An 18,591-nucleotide genomic window follows, 5' to 3' on the forward strand; every position below is an offset into this window, starting at 1 on the left:
ACCTTTTGCAGTCTCAATGCTTTAAAACTGTCTATGCTGACGACATCCAAATAAATCTCTCCAGTCAAGATTTCTCCCCTGCCTAAATCTAAATGTCACTTTGACAGCTCTATGTGAATGTTAATAGGCCACCAAAATTTTAAAGGTCCCTAGAAACATAAATAACAAAAACAGAACAACAACAACAACAACAACAACAACAAACACCCTGTTTATCCCAAATCTTTTGTATTTGGCTGTCTCAATTAATAGTCATAACATCCTATCATTAACTTAGAATAAACTCTCATAGTTTTCTTCAAATACTATGCATTTCTCACCCCCTATATACCATGTCAACAAATTCCCTATCTTCAAAACACAACATACCCAGACTTAGACCACTTCCTTCCACTTTCCCTACTACCACCATGGTCTGAGTCCTTAACATGGCTCACTTGGAGACTCTAATAACCTTATAACTTGCCTCTCTACCCTCAACTTTGATCCCTTACAGTCTACCATAAACATGACAACCAGAGAAATCCAGTAAAGAACCAATACAGGACTTGTCATTCTTTGGATCAAAATTTCGAATGGCTTCCAAACTGACACAGAGTGAAACACTTACAGAATTCTAGAGCATCTAGTTTATTTGTTTATTTTGAGAGAGAGTGAGCACACGAGTGTGAGTGGGGGAGGGGTAGAAAGAGAGGAAGAGAGAATCCCAAGCAGGCTCTGTCCTGTCAGCACAGAGTCTGATGCGGGGCTCCATTTCACAAATCATGAGATCATTGCCTGAGTCAAAGAGCCAGAAGCTTAACCAACATAGCCACCCACGCACCCTAAATATATGTTTCTGAACTTTTGCTCAAGTGTTTTTTTTTGTTTATTGTTGGTTTTGGGGGTTTTTTGGTGGAGGGGGGGCTGAAATTCATTCTCCATATCTCTACCTAGAGAAATCTTCAAACTTGCATGACATTCTCTACTCCTCTTTCTGAAGAACTCATATTTTCAAATGTGAAGACCCAGTTTAAGTATCACCTCCTCCAGAGAGCCTGTCCATTCCATCTATGGGCTTTCATAAAACTTCAAAAAATAAACATTAAATTTTTTTTTAAATAAAATTAAGTATTTTATTAGAAGGTGATAAAACTAACAAATACAAGTGAAAGAAGGAAAGGAAACTGAAATTATTGTATTAGCCCTAGAAGAATAATCAACAAATGTTTACAAATGGCTATCTATTTAGTTATGAGTACTTTCTCTTTTATACCTTTGTACATTATCCATTTTTTCTAATGTGTTATTTACATAAGAAAGCACTTAATCTCCTTGTTTATCAGCACAAACATAGCCTTAAAAATATAAAAGCAAATAAAATTTAAAAATTTCATTGTCACAGCTTTCTATAGAATTGAGGTTATCCCAGAACAAGATGATTTTCTGAGAAGGGGAGGAGTCCCACTTCTGAGACATGAATCAAGTAATCACGGCAATATGTATTGAGAAACTGACAAATGTTGAGAAGGATGCTCAGAGAATACCAGGTAAGCACCCTTGCTGCTTCCCTCACTGGGATTATTGGGCAATCTCCTCCCTACATATATACTACCTATAGATCTGAAGAAACTTGAGGGGAAAAAAAATCAAAGCAACATATTATTGTAAAAGAATGACACAATGAGGAAATCCTTCCAAACCATCAATTTTGCCATTTTACTTTCTAACTAAAATTGCTAGCTTCAATATTTTTAGCTTCTGTTCATTGCAACAGTTCCACACTCTGCTGTTGCTAAGTGGTGCCTTTTAATCTGACAAATATTTTGGTCTCATCCTGCTATCTCTTACTTGACCCTAGAAACAAGTACCACCTCTGAAGCCTAACATGCAATGCAGTGATTCACTTATAAATGTTTAACAACACTTGGTCCTGTGTGTGTGTTTAGGAGTGTGGAGGTGTCCTAATTTGTACCATTTGCAGATTTCTGTAGTGCGAACACTCTCATCATAGCTGATTTCCTGGAGGTGGAAAGAGAGACATAATAGGCTCTCATGAAATAATTCAAACCAGTTCCAGCACACCACTAAGCCAAGTTCTCCATCATCTGTCCACTTCATGTGTTTAACCTCATCTTCTACTATTCCACACAGGAACTCTCTGCTCCTGTGATCATCCTTTACAGAACACCCTTTACACTCTGACCATGTTCCCTGGGCCTGCGCTGCTTCCCTCACTGGGATTATCAGACAATCTCCTCTCTGTCCATGTACTACCCATGGTTCCATAGATTATTACCCATAGATAGTCAATTGAATTATTCAAATTCAACCTATGTCACATGATGAAGATCTCTTTGTTTCCCCCATTTCTCTGTGCTATTTCCTTCTTCAAAACTCCTCCAGCTCATATTTCTTAAGGACTTGCACGTTAGGCACTACATGTATAAAACCAAACAGCCACAGACCATGTCTTCATAACACACACTTTTAAGACAGGAATCAAGTAATAGGAAACAAACAAAGGTTGAGAAGGATGCTAAGAGAATGCCATGTCACAAATGAATTGATCTCTTCTGGGGGATCCTGTGTTCCACCTCTGCATCATACGTAACTTATTTCTAAAAGTGTATTGTGTTCCTCAGTTTCAACATATACAATTGTTACGTCGACACTGGCTGTGCCTTGTCTCAGCATTATCTCTGCCTTGAGTATGTTTTCAGGAACAGACTTAGGACTTTAAAAAAAGGTCTTGCTCTGACTCAACCTGAAAACAGCTGATGACGTTGAAAGGAGGGCAACAGGGCCTATGGATCTAAGAGAACACCAGAGGAAGAACAGGGCCAAGCAAGAAGTGAGGCTGACCAAGGACCCTGACCAGAACAATAAATTTGGTTGGGTGGAACTACCCAGGGAGGTGACAGCCAAGAAGAGGTTAATCAAGTCTAAAGATCACTGATAGCAGTTCACTGAAGATCAGATGAAGAAGGCTCTCCACCTCTCGTTTAACCAGCTTCCCAAATTCAGAAGTCTAAAGTGGTCTTTAACTTCAATTCAGAAAACCGGTATCCTAAAGAAACTGGATATTAGCAAACTTACATCATTCCATTACTGATAATAAATCAAAAGGATTGGGGGCAACAGTAGGGTTTTAAACAATCAATAGGTGACTTCATAGTTTGAGGCATCTTCTTTACAAAGATATATTGATTGACCAAGGCAGGCTTTCTGACCTCTCCAACACTCACAGTCTCATTTAATATCCTTTATGGTTTGATTTAGAACAGAAAGGTAGACGCATTTGAAGAGGAAAAAAATCCTTTATAGGTAGAAAAGTTCTGATAGCTTCTACAAAAGAGATTAAAAAATAAAATCAGTGTGAAATTGCTGGGCTTCCCTTCTTCCACTTTCACAGAAACATATGATATTGAAGTTTAGCCCATCTGTAATATTTTCCTCCTACTTTGAACAGATAACATGTATATTACAGATGAGATGATAATGCAAATAACTAAGGTATTCTTAAAGACCAATTCTTCTTAGATTTAACATAATTTAAGTCACTTTTTCCTTATGAATTCATTATAAAATGGATGTTGGGGAATGCAAGACGTTGAAGAACATGAGTAAGTTAGAATAAGACTTCCAGATAATTGTAACCAACTTACTTCTTTGCCCTCACTTGTCCAAAACAATTACTTTGAGAACCAGTGGTATACAACCAGCAGTGCTCACACTAAGTCTTGAATATATTTGCCAATATCCTTCTTCTATGCTAGTATCAGCAGTGTAGCTCAAACTACCACAAGTATAAAAATAATTTTGTCCAACATGAAAGTAGCTTGATTTTATAATTCCCCTTCACTGAAACATAATTATTTCCACTGTAAAAAAAATTGCTACCAGTATAAAGTATATAAAACATTAATATCTTTGTAATGAAGCAAATTCTTCTGGCTTCTTTGATTTTCTCAACCTCAAAGAACTAAATTAAACCTCAAGATTATCATTAATTTAATACCAAATCAAACTTTTATTTACAAAAACAAATGCTGAATGTAAGTGACACTTTCAGATGATCATAATCTGGTGACATGTGCTAAATCTTTCAGAATGCCCTGCACCCTTTCTTAGCTTTCATTTGTGAACAGAAGAAATTATTAGATTCTAACATCTACGTCTCAGCAGCAACCATATTTTCCTTAATGACCTCCTTCTGCTATTTTCAATACCTTATCAAAACTTTAAGATTTCCCTGACTTCTTTCAACATTTTCAGTGGTAAAGTCAGCATAAGCAATCAATGTAGACTTAACACAAATCTCTTGTATTCCTGTGCAAACATCAAAAAGTATATATACCATATAACATAAATTTTGCTGCCAAGTCTGAGATGGTTTGACTTCTAGGAGTCTGTCTTATTTTTCATTTGTTCTAGTTTAGGTAGTGGTTCTTACATATTAGCATATGTCAAAATTAGATGTAGAGCTTGTTAAAACATAAATAGTTGGGCCTCAACTTTCTGACTGAGTATGCCTGGGATAAGACCCAAGTATTTCTTTCCTAACAAGTTTCCAGGTGACAGTGTTTCAGGTTAGGGGACCATCCTTTGAAAGCCAGTGACTTAGAGATCACAGAGTTTCATTCTAGGATAACCTCTGCCATCCACTAGCTGCATTTGATCAAAAGATTCTTCTTTTTTTTTTTTAGAATTTTTTTTTTTGTTTTGCTTTAACACTTATTTATTGTTGAGAGACAGAGAGACACAGAGCACGAGCAGGGGAGGGGCAGAAAGAGAAGGAGACACAGAATCCAAAGCAGGCTCCAGGCTCTGAACTGTCAGCACAGACCTCAACGCAGGGCTCAAACGCACGAACCACGAGATCATGACCTGAGCCGAAGTCAGACAGCTCAACCGACTGAGCCACCCAGGTGCCCCTGATCAAATGATTCTTAAGAAAAGTTCATAGTCATAACTGAAATTCCAATGTGAGAATTAATTTTCATCTATTTTTCAGTCTTCTTTCTACAGCCCTGCTGGAAGGATAGTAAAAAGTATTCAGCCCAATCATAAACAAAGACACATCAAGGATTTTAATATTTCAATGGAAGAAGAATCAATGAGTGCACAACATATTGGTTAAAGGTTAACAGTCAGAGGACAGCTATTATTACCTTTTGCAATAAAGAAATAGAAGTGCTAATAGCTTAAGGGACTTACCCAAAGTCATTTAAAAAATTTCAGGTGGGGGCGCCTGGGTGGCTCAGTCGGTTAAGCATGCGACTTCAGCTCAGGTCACGATCTCGCAGTCCGTGAGTTCAAGCCCCGCATCAGGCTCTGGGCTGATGGCTCAGAGCCTGGAGCCTGTTTCCGGTTCTGTGTCTCCTTCTCTTTCTGCCCCTCCCCCGTTCATGCTCTGTCTCTCTCTGTCCCAAAAATAAATAAACGTTAAAAAAAAAAAAAACAAAAAACTTTCAGGTGTATTTAGAAGAGGCCCTGATCAACATTCCTTGTTTCTTATTTGTTGTAATCACAGGATAATGCTGCCTTCTCTTCCCTATTTCTTTGTTTTGATACTTAAAAGACAGTGTTTTGGAAATACTCCATTTTTAAATTATGATTTTAAAAAGAATTTAACACAGAAAACGAAAATGTTTTAAAGTGTTGGTTGGCCATGCATATTATTAGAAATAGATAATAAATGAAGTTGTTGTGATAAAATACTTGCTTGCATCAGATGTACAAATACAAAGGGCTTAAAATAAACAAACAAGGAGAACAAATTCATCTTCACCAAGTTGGATTCACCAGGCAAATGAGCAAGGCTACAAAGGCCTCACCTCTCACTCCCAACCATGCCTCCAAGGAGCATTTGTGAAAGTCAGGCCACCTCTCAGGACGTAAGTATCCTCCTCTGTAACAGGAATAATACTGAACTATGCAAGTATCAAATTCATTCGAGCCCTAAGTTTATAGTTCACGTAACAGTCTAGCTAGGAAAAACTTATTTCTTTTGCTTTTCTTCTCTTTAAATTAGGGGTGGCAATTAGTCCCAAATAAATAGCAAATTTTAAAAACTGTATTGCTCTGACCAAGTACATTAAAAACAGACTCACCTCTTCAATGAAATGATTGGTCCCAAAGTGAATCTTATAATAAAAACCAAATACATATATCCTGTTAAAGTTATTGCACACTATAAGAACGATAAAGAATAGATGTATCATAATTTTTAAAACCCTGCATAAGTTGTTATTATTGTTGTTTGTTAACATTTATGGGTAATTTTTTTTTTCCTGGTAAGCTATCAAACGCTATTTTAAAATATTGTCTTGTTTTTTCCCCTGTCTCTGTCTCCCACACACATGTGCTTTTTGTTTCCTCCATTATGTCAACTTCAAAATAATTATGCAAAAAGATCTAAACTGAAATTACAGTCAAGGTCTGCTTACAACCCCAGAAAATACTCCAATTGCTAAATTTAGATATCCAGGTAACTTCAGTAAAGGGTGCTCACCAGGAACCAAGTTGCTTGAATATTTATTAGGGATGTAACGTCACCATTATATAAATATAAGCATTGTCTCAAAGCAATATATCTTAAATATGTTTCATGAAAACCATTAAGCTATTTTATCATCTAAACAGATACATGAACATTCTGTTTAATTTTTCTTTCAAAATAGCTTATCTCTTTGTGGACTCTAAGGCCAGAAATAATTACTAATGTGTCTCACATAAAAAGGCTTTTAAAATATAAATATTAGTCATAGACCTCTTTATTACAGGACGTTAAAATATGCAAAATAGATGACTTCAAAATCCACACTGACCACCACTGATTTGTACTATGTCAATTCATGTTGGCCAACATCGTTATGCTGAAAGGAGTAAACCTGGTCATAGAATTCACCCTGCCATTATGACTAGGGAAAAAACAAAACTCTCCATCCTAGAAAAAACTCTCTCAACTTAGCATTAGATTTGCTATTATGAACATTTTTAGAAAGCTACGCTTAACAAGTATTTTGAATGACCGTTTACAGTAAGCTAAACACGCCAGCAACTTGAAAGTCACATTGGTGGCTATCACCCCAATGTAGAAATTGGAGGAGGGCGGCTAACTGAAGAAAAGAATTTAATTGAAGATTGCATCATTCTTAATGCATTAAGATCCAAATATAGTATTGATTTACTTTTACAGGTGAATGATGGATATTTCCAGAAATTATTTATATCATCATCCCAGATTTTCGTCATTTCTTTATGGATTCCATATTTAGCAATTATCATGCCAGTGACGAAGACAAGTTTCAGCCCTTTTTTCCACCCCTCACTGAATGAATCTTGTGAGGCAGGTTTGTCTCTCTTTCTTGGTGATCCCTCCAGGCCAATCATAAGAGAGGTGCATGTTCTCACTGGTAAAGAATGTAACAGGCAGGGCCTCCGTCTGCTGCCCTCCCCAGAGTATGTGCAACATGTTCAAATGTTCTCACAGTTCACTGCAGCCCACTTCCTTCAGAATTTTTCCGAATTATTTCTCCCAAACGCATTGAAAAATTGGAAGAAAATACATGAAGACAGAACATGTGGTTTCCCTTGTTTATAGATCATAAAAGGTTTTTATTTTTTAAGACTTTAGTCACATTAGTTTTTAAATTATTATTTTTAGGATAGACATTTTAAAGTACCATGAAGAATGATCTCTGGAAGGATCTGTAGAAGCAAGGGACTAAATCCTTATTCTCTTATATCCGTGCAGAATATATGTCTGCCATGACTTTTCAGAGGTCAGCAGAAACTCTGGTCAGGCAAGAAGTAAGTGTGTGCTAAGGGAAGCAAGTTTAAGAACGGAGAAATATCAAGAAATGGACACAGAAATGTAAGACAGAGAAGGAAAAGAAAGCAGAAAAGGTGATACTCTCAAAAATATTCATGATGTCCTGGATATTAAATTTATGTCACCAATTTAAGTATTAACACAAATATAAAGGTGATGATACTGGACACGAAGTGAATGGTTAAAATTACGACTTCATGATATGCAACAAGGGAACATTACAACCACTATTTAATAAAAGTATTGTTTGTTTGTTTGTTTGTTTGTTCTCAGAGTCCAGCAACTTACACTTTTCTTAGCTTTTCAATATATTTTAAAATTATGAAATGGGATGAAAAGAGCCACTAAATTTCTGATCTCCTTCAGTTTGGCTGTGTGCTAATGAATGTTACATAAGAAAAATTTTTTATCACACAAAAAACTTTATCTACATAAAATATATTATTAGAAATTCTATTTTTTTAACATAGGACTTATTCTAACTTTTGTGAAATGCTCTGATACACAGTGCCCCCCAATGATGAAGATGTGCTAAAGACAGACATTTATTTATTCAATTTCTAAAGTTATCAGAACTCATAAACAAAATCAGCCATGGCTTATTATTAAAATTCCATGAGCTACATATTCAAGATATGTCACAAACTACTAGATCGTGGTCGTATTTCTTGTCATCCATCATTCCAGAAAGTGAAGTAAGAAGGTTCCTGCTAAATTAAAATCCAAAAAGATTTTGGAATTTTTGTGTAAATATGTTGTCCCCATAAGTACAAAAATAAAATCATAAACGTGTGCTTTGGGAATTAAGCTTTTAGAGTAACTACACAAAACTTGTTCCAGAAGATAACAGGTTCTAATAGCTATATTAAAGTTAAGCCTAAATATGTCCACATGATGCTTATCCTTATACAGCCTTAGAATGAGTTCAAAGACTGCACAAAGAAAACTGTCTTTTGATTTCAACCCACAACCAGCTTGGCAATAATATCCAAAGCAAAGAGGGATTAGATTTAAACAAAGTTGTTATTCTTATCTCAAATTTGCTACTTGACTGAAAACCTATGGAAGGAAACAACTCTATCTAAATCACCACTCCACCTGTAGCTACTGGCAAGGTGCTCAATAAATGTTTTCTAGTATATTCACTCATTTTAACGGAAATCATACTTAATAAATATTGGCTCTATGATAGGTAATAGTGATACCAAAAAAGGCAAAATATGGATCTCAGCATAATTTTAGTTATTTTGGCCTCCATTTCCATATCTGAATAAAAAAGAAAGATACTGGACTGAATTATTTTTTAATGTTCTTCCCCACCTTTAAATGTTATGATTCTACTACCCTAATTATTAATTATTTAGCTGTTAAAAAATTCAAGGCCACATTATTATCAGCTTTAAATGATCTCTGTTAATGGTAAAAAGTAGTACAGGGTAGTGGTTTAAAAGCATGGAAATTGAGGTCAGACAGCCTTGAATTTAATCAAGAGAGAGTAATCACACAGTAATTTAAAAAGGGGAAATTTAATATAATGAACTATTAACTACAATGAGGGATTGGAATAAGAAGATATTGGCTAGTAAAAAGTAAAGAGACCTTGGGGCGCCTGGGTGGCGCAGTCGGTTAAGCGTCCGACTTCAGCCAGGTCACGATCTCGCGGTCCGTGAGTTCGAGCCCCGCGTCAGGCTCTGGGCTGATGGCTCGGAGCCTGGAGCCTGCTTCCAATTCTGTGTCTCCCTCTCTCTCTGCCCCTCCCCCGTTCATGCTCTGTCTCTCTCTGTCCCAAAAATAAATAAAAAACGTTGAAAAAAAATTAAAAAAAAAAAAAAAAAGTAAAGAGACCTCTAAAAATTATAGGAACAACAGGTATAAGGAGCAATGACTACCCCTATTGCTGAGAGAGAACACTATACCCCATCCCCCAGGGCTGAGATACAGACCTCATAGTAGAGGGTGTAGCTGTGACCCACTGAATGGCACAGAATTTGCTGTGATGCTTAGCTGGCAGAAATTGCTGGAAACGAGCTCTAAAACGTGGGTGAAAGCTATTCACAGAGAGGTGCTTCTCACTACCAAACCACCCAAGTGGTAGCCTTTGGCTACTAGGTGCTGCTGGCTGCCATGACCTGCAGGAGCCCGATGCTGAAGACTCTACCCACCACACGGAAGTTGGCTGCTGGAGGTGCAACTGCCCACCAGAGGAGTTTCAGAAGCTGAGCAGTAAAGAAGCTATCCATGCCATGGGATCAAACACTCCAAAACCAGAAAACAAAACCCTTTCTACCTACATTTTCTCTCCATTGCTCTTTAGCAACAAAACTTAACATTGTGTCAGTAGGCAAAAGGCCCAGATCCATTTTCACAGAGCAGGCAAAAAGGTCAATTAGAGGTGATAGGCAACAGATAGACAAAGGAGTACAGCCCACTCCTTTGACTCTGGACTTCCTTGCCCCTGGCTTTTAGCTTCCATACAACAACAAAACAACCTCATATAGCAAAACAACTTTATGTAACAATGTACCATTATCCTTCTTAAAAGAGAAGATTTTATTCTTTTCCCCCAAATGAGAAATAGTCTGACAAGTCATTGCATCCATTACTAGCTATATTAATTGTTCCTCAAATTCAGTAACAGTCCCACTGTTACCTGAAGTCAAAATTGTAAATGTAACCACCAATAGCAAGTGTCTAATTAACATAAAGAGAAAGCAAGAGTCGAAGAAAGTGGTTAGCATACAAACAAACACACACACTCATGTACACCTGTCCAAAAAATCTTGTGAAGCTTCTATAGTCCTCATTTCTGTAACAGGTCATTTTAATTAATTAATGCCTTTAATTAATATCTTTGACTTCCTTCTTCCATTACCCATTGGTCATTACCTCTACCATCAGCCAGAACCTCAATTAGCCAGGGTTTGAGCAACTCAAATCTTCACTGCCAAAGAGTCTGAGTCGTCAGTTGTCCCATTCTTACCTTTCGTAAGTTGCTCGACCTTTCCAAACTCTTGTTACTTCCTTCATAAAATGGCAACAGAGGTACTAGTTCTCACTTCAAAACTTTCTGATGAGGACTAAATAAGTTAATACATAAGGAATTCTTCATACATAGTAGGAATTGTTATGAAAGTCTTTGTTATATATATCAATTCTTCCTCTTTTAATAAAAGTATTAGGGCACACATTAGAAGAGTTGTATGTGCAGCAATATTTTCCTTTGGACTTCCAAAATAATTTTAAAGAATTACATTTACAGATACTTTCATCATGGTTCCTATTTTTCAGTATGATCTGAAAATTGTAGGGTAAATGTTGTATCTCTGAAAGGAGAAATCTTTCCAGGTTAAGATAGAGCACAATTTCACTTTTTCTTTATGTATATCTATGGTATTCAAATTTGTTACTACAAGTATGTATGATTTTTGTCCTAGCCCTGTGTCTGCAAATTTCCAAAATGTAATACCTGGAGGAAATCACTTAACCTACCTGGAGTTATTTTCTAATCTACAAAATAAGGGATGTAGAATAGATGTCTTCTAAATTTCTTCCATCTTTAACATATGTGATTCTATTTTACAACTTCAGAGCTCTGTTCAGGTATACTTCACATATAGTGAACAAATGAAACTTTAGTTTATGTAAAGTTTATGTGAAGTCCACTCTTTGGACTAAAATAATATCAGCTCAAGTGCTACCATTTACCAGATATATAAGTTTGAGTGATCTGCTTGTTTTTGGGGCCTAAGTTTCCTCATCAGTAAAATAGAAAAAAACTAAGACCTCATGCACATGAACATGTGGTAAGAGTTCAACTAATTGTAGCTATGCTATCTTTTCCAATTAAAGTCTGCATTTATTCTAAGACATATTATCATTATGTTATCATCCATGAAGAAAGAAAAACAAACAAAAGAAGGGATGGGGCACCTGGGTGGCTCAGTCACTTAAGCGTCCAACTCTTGGTTTCTGCTCAGGTCATGATCTCATGGTACGTGGGTTTAAGCCCCAAGTCAGGCTCCGTGCTGACAATGTGAAGCCTGCTCTGGATTCTCTCTCTACCTCTCTCTGCCCTTCTCCTGCTCGCTCTTTCTGTCTGTCTCTCAAAAATTAAATTAAAAAATTTTTAAATTAAATAAAGGAAGGGAAAGAGGAAGGAGAGGAGGGATGAAAGAAAGAAAGGAGGAAGACAGGGAGAATTTCCAATTAAATTACTAGTAGATGTGTTCCAATATCAGAGATGGATATCCCAATGTATGTGTTTGTGGTGGAAGGGTGGGGTTAATTTTTAAATTAGTAAAATAAGGCATTATTGTTATTATTATCTTCTGCACATATACCACTCTGGTTGAAAAAGCAACAATCATTTTTCAATTCTCAATTCCAACAATTAAAATATTAAATCAATACTGTAAAATGTGGGAAATGTGTGTCCTTTCCAGAAGGGTAGGATCAGTGTGTTCTATGATGAATTAATTATTGAAAGATAGGCTGTTGGCTGGTTGAAATGCAGTAGCAAGCTAAAAGAGAATCCCTGTTCATATAGCAGCAGATAGCCTGGAAAGGGGGAAAAAAAAAGTATTCATGTAATTTGGTGAAGACAGAGTAAAGATAGGAAGTATTTGCAAAATAAAAATGGAGGACAAAACTGCACTTTTTTCTCTTAAAATAGAATATTAAATCTTAAAAATGTGGACATTTTTAAGTACCTATTCTGGAAAATTTTACATGTGCAGAATGTAAAAGAGTATCTTACATTGAATCAATGCAAAGCAAATGATTCAGTGACTAGGGCAAGGTGCTTCTAGGATTAGAATAAGAAGCCTAAAGCATTAGAAAGAAAGAAGCATTTAAAAAGAAAGTTAAAACATCGATCCTCTCCAAAGAAAGAAGCATAATGAAAGTTAAAACATCCATTTCCAATATACCCATTGATTTATGAATCTACTGTCTTCAAGAATCTAAGGTTTTGATTCTTGAATCAGACAAATAAAATATATGAAAGAAAATAGATTTGCTAGTCCAAACACAAAGAGGGGTGGGAGGTGATTCCATAGAACAAGCTTCTAATCTGGAAACAAAAATGATTTGCTTTAAGTCATCTCACTCAAGAACAAGCAAACATTCTTTAACTAGATAATAGTGGTCATGGTAACACTGGGCTAGCAACAGAGCCAGAAGGCATTTAGTAATCTTTTATTTACTCAAAAGTATACCTTGTATGTCTAAGGCAGAAAAATAATGTATTCATTTTTCTTCTATCTTGTATAACTTGTTTTGTTTTCATTTAAAGCTATTATAGGATAGGCATTTTGATCAGTGTTTTTCACAATAAAGCAAGTCATTGATAACATGTAAGTGATAAATAGATTAATGAGACTTCTAAAGGTAATTTTGCCAACTCTTTTCCCTACAGTTTCATAGGCAGAGGGATGTCAGCATGAAATTGTACGGACTTCTATAGAAAGTAATTCTCCATTTCAAGTAGTCCATTGGTATTTATACATGTAGGTAAATGCTTTACTTGTGTTCCATTAAAATTGGAAACAAAATATGCAATATACTCTGTCTTCTGGTCCCATGGAGATCAACCTCTTAAGGAAACACTGTTAGGTATGAAGTTTCGGATTTCATTGGTGACCTTGTAACAACATATATTATTTAGCAATATTTTTCCAACATTTCATTTTGAAAGAAGAAAAAAATTCAGAGTATATATGCTATATAATGTAGTTAAATGAAAATAATTTTTTTTTTTTTTTTTTTTTTTTTTTTTACCTCAGAAGATAACTTGACCTATAATGGCTACCGTGTTATTTTTTTTTTCTATTCTTTCTTTGCATCTCTATGCCTGATAAATTTTCAATCCCTAACCTTTCTGGACTCTTGTTTCCCCTCTATCTACATGTTTAATATTGACTAAATGCTTAAAATTTGTTGTTGATTAAAAAGGAAAATGGGGGATAGAATGCCTTATTTGTATAACTAATAATGCATAAGAGTTACACAAATATTATCTAACATATGCTTATTATCTTAAAACAAACTTATATTAGAAAGGAAATAAAACTTCAGAGGGTGAAGAAAAAGAGGTATTTCTGAATAGATATTGTGGGAGAGTAACCTCAGGAGCACAGATTCAATTAATGTACTCCCCTAAGTTAGAAAATACAGAACTAGAATTTGGAATGTCAGTGATGAGAGTTATAATCCTTTGTTAATAATGATCTTATCCATAGAAAAAGAAGTGAGGCCTATAAGATAAAATAACAACAATACATTTCTAGTACTGAGTACAGTAAAAGCAAAAGCAGAAAGATATAATTCTAGAATAAACCAATCCTAACAAATGCCAATTTATGAAGAGTAGATACATGAAAACACCCAGGGAGAGAATTTATACAATTCCAAGTTTCCATTCCCACTATGGGATATGGTATCCAATCTGCCCACGGAAGGATCTTTCAGTACCTTGATTTTTACTTACAAAGAAACCTATTTAGGGGCTCTTGGGTGGCTCAGTCAGTTGAGTGTCTGACTTGATTTCGGCTCAGGTCATGATCCCAGGGTTGTGAGATCAAGTCTTATGCCAGACTCCATGTTGAGTGTGGAGCCTGCTTGAGACTCTCTCTCTCTCCCTCTGCCCCTCTCCTCCACTTGTTCTCTCTCTCTCCAATGAAGGAAAAGGAAAACAAAAGAAAGAAACATACTTAGAATTTTCTGGTTAAACTTTGTGAATCTAACATATACATTTATTTCTGATCCATCTAAACTCAAAAAAATTATAGTAATTAAAAAAGGGTGGGCTCACAAAGTGTAAAATGAAAGAAAGAAAGAAAGAAAGAAAGAAAGAAAGAAAGAGGAAGGAAGGAAGGAAGGAAGGAAGGAAGGAAGGAAGGAAGAAAAAAGAAAGAAAGGAGGGAGCAGGGAATGAAGGAAGGAAAGAAGGAAGAAAAGAGAGAGAAAGAGAAAGGAAGGAAGAAAGAAACTGGAGCACTGTAGAAAAGAGACGTTAAATAATTTTGGAAACTGGAAGCCAACTAGGCAGTTATTACTAATTTAGGAGACCTGAATGGAGATGTTTATGTGTGTGTGTGAGAAGAGGGATTAACAGCAAGAATGTAGCTGTTTCACACCACAGGAGCCTGAAAAATTGAAGGGATCAGTTACTTCAGTGAAGATGCAAGGCAGAGCAGAATGCAAGATAAGTGGCTAAGTCTTTAAAAAGAGCTGCTATATTTTCTTGTATCCCAAGCAGCCAAGTAATTATCTCTCTCCTACCTCTGCTAAAGATAAAGGGTTTAGTCTCTGGAAAAGCTGAACAATGGAGGATCTTATCTAAGGATATAAAGCATAGGTAAGGGAAGAGGTAAGTAATGTACTAAAAATAGAATTTGAGTGGTAACTTATTTACTAAACACTGAGTCCACCAGTCCCTTGACTATCCTGGTACCTGTAATACTAACATCCATATCTAAATCCCCCAAGCAGGAAAAAGAAGGAAAAACTAGATTAAAAAAAAAAAAAAAAAAAATCCTGGCATGCCTGGGTGGCTCAGTCAGTTGAGTGTCCAGTTTGACCTCAGGTCATGATCTCGCAGTCTGTGGGTTCGAGCCCCACGTTGGGCTCTGTGCTGACAGCTCAGAGCCTGGAGCCTGCTTTGGATTCTGTGTCTCCTTCTCTCTCTGCCCCTCCCCTGTTCATGCTCTGTCTCTTTATCTCTCTGTCTCTCAACAATAAATAAATGTTAAAAAAAAAATTTTTTTTTAAATCCTATCCATACCAACAATGGGAGAGCCCCTCAAACAAAACAAAAAGCCTGAATTCTCCCCTGGGTAAAATTCATCAGTAAACCAGCCCCACCTGAGAAAACGGGGCTCCAATAAAGCTCTTAGTGCCTCATTCTTTTTTTTTTTTTTTTTTTTTTTTTTTTGAGAGAGAGAGAGAGAGTGCAAGCAAGAGAGGGACAGAGAAAGAGGGAGACACAGAATCTGAAGCAGGCTCCCGGGTCTGAGCTGTCAGCACAAAGCCTGAAACAGAGCTTGAACTCAGGAACTGGGAGATCATGACCTGAGCCAAAGTCAGACACTCAACCCACTGAGCCACCCAGACTCCCCTATTGCTTCATTCTTAATATAAATGAGAGGCCAAGGACCACAAGCCAGTTGTAGAAAGTCTCCAGTATAAAACATGAAAATTAAAACATACAGAAAAACAACAACAGAGACAAGTGAATTTAAGGAACAAAATAAAAGTTTTAAAATATTTTATTGTCCTTAAAGAAATGAGAGAAACATTCACCTATGGCCCCAAATCAGAATGCTACCATAAAAGGGGGTTATTTCAGATAACAAGAAGAAAAAAAGTCTTAGCAAATTAAAATATAGTAAATTAAAAATAAAATAAATATTGAAAAATAAAGTTGAGGATATCTCTCAGAAAATAAAACAAAAAAAGAGCAAAGAAAAATAGGAGAGAAAATATGAGAAAAAAAAAAGATTGATTCAGTAAATCCGACATTTATATAATAAGAGTTCCAGATAAAGAAAGCAGAGAAAATGAGAGGGAAAATTAAGAAAGAAATAAATTAAAACAAGGAAAATTCCCCTAATTTAACTGGTATACATGGATCTCCACATTGAAAAGAGCTTAAAGTACCCAACAGAAATGAATTGAAAAACAAAAGAACTCACACCAAAGCCCATCACTGCAAAATTTCATCATCTGAATAGTGAGGGAAGATCCTGAAAATTTGCAGGTAAAAGGGAGACAAAATTCACAGGCATAGGTCTGGGCATAAAAGTACCATCAGCCTTCTCAGTAGCAATGCTGAAAGTAATAAAACAAATGTAAAAATGCTTTTAAAATCCTGAGTCTTGCTTTGCTACCTAAAAATTTAAGTCTAGGGGCACCTTGGTGGCTCAGTCAAACGACCGATTCTTGATCTCGGCTTAGGTCATGATGTCACAGTTGGTGAGATAGAGCCCCAAGTTGGGTTCTGTGCTGACTGCACAGAGCCTGCTTGGGATTTTCTCTCTCTCTCTCTCTCTCTCTCTCTCTCTCTCTGTGCCCCTCCCTGCTTGTGTTCTCTCACTTTCTCTCTCAAAATAAGTAAACATTTTTAAAAAATAAATAAATAAAAATTTAAGTCTAAACTATCAACTATGAGAATATAAAAAAAAAATTCTAATATAGGTGTTCTCAAAAACTTTTCTCCTTCCATATAATTACTGAAAGTTGCTGGGGAATGGTTTCCAGCAAAACAAGGGAGTAAATAAACAAGGAAGGTGCGATATATCTCCAAGCTCTAAAGCAGCCCTAGAACAGTTCTAGAACTGTTCTAGAACAGTTCTAGAACAGTTCTAGAACAGTTCCTAGTTCCAAAGAAGATGAGGAGCCTGGATGATTAATTGATGAAGAGTTTATCCAGAAGATACGGATAATGTAGAGTATCATTGGAGGGGCTACAACACAAGTCATTCCACAGCACTGTCACCAGAGAAATGTAACATTTTACACCTCCTGAGCTGTGCTGAGGTTGGGGTGTGGGAGAGGTGCCATCATCAGAGTTGGCATCCTCCACAACAAGGGCCAAAAGGTTAAGGTTAAGAACCCGAGAGCCAGGACACCGACCCACTGCTGTTGGTCAGGCTGTGCAGTTTTCTTCCCCAACAAACCAACTCCACCTTCAACCAAGTTGTGCTGAAGAGGTGGTTCATGAGTCGCACCAAACCAGCTGCTTCTGTCCCTTTCCTGGATGATCTGGAGGATGAAGCATCCTGACCAGGAAGACAAAAAAAGCTGTGGGTGCAGGAACTGTAACGAGTGACCTCAGTGTACAGGAGGTACCCAAACTGAAAAGAGTATGTACTGCACCGTAAGCAGCTATGTGCGGAAACTTCATCCTCAAGGTGGGGGCAAGATCCTCACCTTCAACCGGCTGGCCCTGGACTCCCCCAACCGCTACGGCACTGTCCTGCTCTCTGCTCCTCGGAAAGGCGAGAAGTGTACAGGCATTCTTACAAGGCCGGAGGAACCCTGTGCAGCCACACTACACCCTACGTGCACCCCGGAAGTTTGAGCTCACCAGTGTTCAATGGGCTCACCGTGGTTACAAAAACTACCCCTTTGTTATTTAAAAGATTTTGGATGCAAAAAAGTTAATTAATGAAAAATTTGAAAATGGATTAATGAGTCCTTTCTATTTTGCACACAAAGCCACCAGAGATCTTACCTGCGGACACCTCGGGAATTGCAATGTAGATATACATGGCTCCAGACACTTGGTGGGAAACAAACGTGAGCAAAACTACTAGGGAGAAACACTTATTTACAGACTGGAGTTTCTGGTAGGGTTCCACATGGTCAAGCATGGCTTCGGTAGTGGTACTAAGAAAGCAGCAGGAACATCACAGGGATGGGAGAGGGCAATTAGGTACCAGAGGTCCCTGCAGGTATTGGCTGGGGACCTTGAGCTGTCCCTACCCACACCAAGAATCCCACCTTACAAACACTGTTACCTCTGCTGCCTTCAGAAAGAGCACTCCCTGGCCCCTCTTTGACACATCATGAGCCAAGTTACTGTCATGAACATATTTTTTTTTAAGTTTATTTATTTTGAGAGAGAGAGGAAGAGTGAGCAAGGGAAGGGGCAGAGAGAGAGGAGAGAGCAAGAATCTCAAGCAGGCTCTGCACCACCAGCATGGAGCCCAATGTACAGTTTAAACCCACGAACCGTGAGATCATGACCTGAGCTGAAGTCGGATGCTTAA

At 37.0% G+C, this 18,591-nt stretch overlaps 1 long non-coding RNA gene and 1 pseudogene across 2 annotated transcripts in view; one reads left to right on the plus strand and one right to left on the minus strand.

The window, feature by feature from the left end:
- Window positions 1-18,591, minus strand: part of LOC132683772 (uncharacterized) — a 330,738-nt gene that overhangs the window by 175,504 nt on the left and 136,643 nt on the right. The gene's annotated exons all lie outside the window — the stretch shown is intronic.
- Window positions 1,457-17,983, plus strand: LOC132684320 (large ribosomal subunit protein eL18 pseudogene; annotated as a pseudogene).

This window comes from Panthera onca, chromosome C2 (assembly GCF_046562875.1).
Source record: "Panthera onca isolate mPanOnc1 chromosome C2, mPanOnc1 haplotype 2, whole genome shotgun sequence".
NCBI lineage: Eukaryota > Metazoa > Chordata > Mammalia > Carnivora > Felidae > Panthera > Panthera onca.